Source organism: Thermobia domestica, chromosome 1 (genome assembly GCF_964235325.1).
Source record: "Thermobia domestica chromosome 1, izTheDome1.hap1.1, whole genome shotgun sequence".
NCBI classification, from domain to species: Eukaryota; Metazoa; Arthropoda; class Insecta; order Zygentoma; family Lepismatidae; genus Thermobia; species Thermobia domestica.
Window position 1 is genome coordinate 117,899,282 of NC_137454.1, and position 4,735 is coordinate 117,904,016.

Genomic DNA, 4,735 nt, shown 5'->3' on the forward strand with positions numbered 1-4,735 from the left:
GGGATTTTTTCTCCTTTTCTTTCTGGAACCATCCACATTTTGCAATTTGTTTTGTTTTTGCTTGTTGAACTGTAACTGCGTAAAAGTTTTCCGCGCATATACATCCATGTACATCCCATCCCTCTGATCATTCTCTCAATTTGCCATGAACTGCATTTATATGCTGTCCATATGTATCTCAGAAGGCGTTCAGTAAAGATGTTCAAACTGAACGTATGGTCTGTCAGTGAACCTCACTGTCAAAGGAATACTTCCTAATAATATGCTTTTAAAAATAACTTCGATACTTTTATTTCTAAAACAAACATAATTATTGTTGGCGATTAAAGGAATATTCTAGTCTGGCAGATAATATAGATATAATTATTGATGTCCTATGTAATGCAGTGCTCATCTTCGGTGCAGGAATCCCTCGTTCGATCTCAGGTCAAGTGAGTTTGTAGTGAACAATATCCTCGTGTCTGTGGATTTTCTAGAAGTTGTCCCGTTTACTCCTACATTCTCTTTCCACTAGTTCTTTCATAATAATTCACTTTCCTTGTTCTTCTCTCTCTTATAGCCTACAGGGCATAAAACTTTAAAAAACTCTCCTTTTAAAACTTTCACATTTTGGATTTTAATGCGTTGCTTTTTTTTTAAGTTTCACCAGGAACATTGTTAATCACAATAGTAATATTAACTAAGTGATTTGAAATTACATATGTAAGCTAGAGCCACGAAATGACTATACTGAAATTACTGGTTTCCATTCATCATCATCGTAGATATTCTGCCATTTTTGGCAGGTCATTTGTCGCAGCTGAGAAGCTTCTATGCTTCACGGTCTTCCGCTAATCTCTCTGTCTTTCCATACGACTTTTCTGTTTTGATATCGTCGATTAATTGTACTCTCCTTCGCCCCCTCGCTCTCCTTTCCCTCACCATACCCTCTAGCACGTCCCTCATGATACAGTTTCTTCTTAGCCAATGTCCCAAACAGTTTATCTTCCTCTTCTTAATAATAACTAAAATTGTTCTTTTCTCCCTCACAATTTCCAACACCCTCTCCCTTGTTTTCCGCTCGACCCAGTTAATTCCCTCCATTCTTCTCACACCTACATTTCGAAAGCATCCATTCGTTTTTCATCATTTTAGCTTAATATCCATGTTTCTGACCATACAGTAGAACACTCGACAACAATCATTTTATAAGTCTTTTTCTCACTAAGATATGTGTCGGGTGGAGAAGATAGCATGTCACAATGAAATTTAGAACAGTTCACTACCAGAATGTCCATCTTTGCCAAATTGGTCTAAATGGGGTAGCTAGACGAAGAGTGTTCTGGGAGAAGGCAGAGTTTTCCAGTAGCCAAGTTGGCAGAAATCATAGTGATTGGTACAGCAACTTGGACATTAGTTTGAGAAGTGGTCAGAGTGACTTTAACGGCTGGGATACTGCGGAGTGGAAGGCAATGGGGAACTACCACACTATTTTTCCTTAGTTTGCTGCCAGCAGGATTCCATTCACTATTATATTTATAAAATTTCAGCTGTTTAATTGAATCGTTATTTTCTTTTAACGTCCCACGTTCATGCACCAAGGCTAAGGGGCACGATGGCGATGATAACGAATGAAACGGTATAATGAAAAAAATGGAGGAAACAGGAGAACCCTGGGATGAAACCCACCCACAGTGTTTTTCAACACAAAGCCTTTACTTCAGTTTAAGGTTACAAAATAATGAATCGATATCAGAACTGAGCGATCTTATTGTCAGTTCTTTTTGAAAATAGTTGAAACTTACATTTTATTTACGCTTATACATTTTTCTTCTCTGTAGAGCAAACGAAGCTAGCACTAAACTTAATGATGTAATCCTGAACACATAACTGAAAGTATTGATAAGAAAACGTGTAAGTTGGCTAATAATTATTTGCACTAGAAATGAAATGAAATCTTTAAGTTTTACGTCCCACGCTTATGCCGGTTAGGCTAAAGGAGACGGTGATGATGAGAGATGAATGAAATGGTGGGATGAAGAAAGTGGGGAGAAACGGCAGATCCACGAGAAAACCCACGAGTACGGTGTTTGTCCACCACAAAGTCCACACAGCGCGAGCTGGGATCGAACCCGGAACCCCAAGCACCGGAGGTGAACGCTCTACCACTGAGCCACCGCGCCCCATTTAGTTGCACTAGAGTTGCAGCAGGTGAGCATATGGCAATTACTTATTAATAGACACTGATGATAACACGTTAAGTAGCAAAATTATTTAAGGTAAGAAAAAGTAACGCAATGAAACAATCTTTGGTGGAAAAGCCAAATTTAAAGTATTTTTCTACGTGAAGGGGATATACTACATCCCAATAGTGATTTCAGAAGATTTCCCCCCATTAGGACTTCCAATACACAGAAAATGAAAGTAGTACTGCAAAAATACTGGTAGTCTATGTTGAGTACGATCAAGATTATGCCCTAGAGGAAATTTCATTGCTCCGGAGGGAGGAATTTCCCCCGGGACACCACTGCTTGATGTATTATTTTTCTTGTTCATTTATAATATTAACTTCCTATTTCTATGTTTGAGATATCAGATTCGGTTCTTGAGAGTCATCTTTATTTGCCTACATATCAGTACTTAGTCTTTGATGCACCAGGATACTGGGTTCGATTTTCATTGGGGGATTATTGAAATATGAATATGTTACGGTGGTTCTAATTCCACTTTAAACTCTAGGTACACATCTCATATTCCATCACTACTACAAAAAGACACTAAACTTGAACAAAGAAAGAAAAGATTACTGATTAGTCCAATGAAAACGGAATTCAATTCCGCTTTCATAAAATGTTGAGCACGATAAATTGAAAGTTGAATGTAAAAGCTCTTTGCATGTCGAATGTAGTTTATTATAGTAACAGAAAGTCACTAAAAGAGCTTTCACCTTCAAGCACGTGCTCTAGTAATACGGGGTTTGCACTAGGTAATATCATGATCTCATTGCTCACTTCTCAATTTTTATATCTTTATTCTGGAAAATAAATATGCTAAAGTTAAATTTATGTCTGGTATGTCTCTTAATGTTCCACATTTGGTTCTCAAATCGATTGCGCTCTTGTCGATTGATTAGCCAAATGTCAAATCGATTGATTAGCCAAACGTTTAAACATGAAACATAATGCAAATTTGAAGTACTAGTGTGTGTCACTTTATATTATTTTATTTGTTAAACAGAATATTTTTCCCTAGTGAAATGACTTCCCCCTCAGACTGGGTGTTGAACGTAGTATCGGCAACTCTATTCCGTAAATCAAAGTATATCCTATAAATTTCTAATGGTAAAATACACCTGAGTTAAATTCCATTACAGGTCCAAACAGCAAAATGAAGGAAGAATATAGTAAGAAGTCCGTATAAAGCAAAAGGATGGGACTCAGGGTAGACGTATTAAACTAAAGTAGATATAGGCCTACTAGCGGTTCAATAAGGTAGGTGGAATAGAAATGATAAAGTTTTGTTAACACGTTTGATAAATCTTTTATGGGAGAACTTACGTTTGGAAATTAGGGACAGAATTTTTCATTTAAAAACAGTATCTTCCCTGTGCCATAAAACTAAAAGAGCTGTGGTATGATATCTATGCAGTAGATACGCACATCTAATGAAGAAACGAAGGATAATGCTAAAGATAGTTTCTATGAAGAATTAGAATATGTTTTCGATGTTTCTGCTGCATGGAAATGACTCCAGACGATTTCAGTGGTGAAATAGGGAAACAAGAAAAGGTTTACACAATGGTTGGTAAACAAGGCCTACATCAAGCAACAGTAATATGGCTTCACAAGAAACTAAATTGATAGCATTTTGGTAGATCACAGGAGACATAGTAATGTCTTCGATGTGTAGTCATATAGAGGATCACATTAAAACTTGGATCACAATTTGATAATCGCGAAGATTCAGTCAAGATTTTCGATTTTAAATAGAAACGTGAAGGCTATTAACGGGTAAAAGTGAAAAACTAATAATAATCAAAGAGTAGGGAAAAGAATTTCGTATTAGTGTTCATTATAAACCTATATTTTTACATTACGCAGAACACAGCTGTAAATGAAGTTAATGATGAAATTTATTTCGTTATTAACAAAATGTGCGAAAGCATCCGTGAAACTGTGCACAGGAGGAAAGACATGATATTTCAGGGTAAAAAGAGTACGCCGTTGTACAACGATGAATGTAAACACATGAAAGAATAGAAAAATGGTTTAGATTACAATGGTTTCAGAATCCGAGGCTGTAAATACAGGAAGTTGCCAGAGATAGTAAACACAAATCTACTCGTATGTTTAGAGTCAAGAAGAGATAATATATATGAAAAAGAAGATTGCAAATTTAACAGAAAATAGCAAAATAAAACAAAAGATCTGTACAAAATCACAAATGGATTAAGAAAAACTAACCAGTCTCAGATTAAGGTGGTTTGAGATGGAAATGAAAACATTCTAACTAATTTTAGTCTAGACATCGGGGATTAAAAATTGAATTCTAAGGGCAAATGATGTAACAATTTGACATTCCGATATTTTTTTTAAATATATACCCATCACTGATCACAAAAATGCCGGATACCAGAAGACACCTCGCGGGAGGGGGGAGGGAAAGTCGAATTTTAGCCGTTTCTATTATTCACTATATCTCTGTAATCATTGGAGCTAGAGGAACCAAACGTTTTTCATTTTGTTTGCCTAATTGT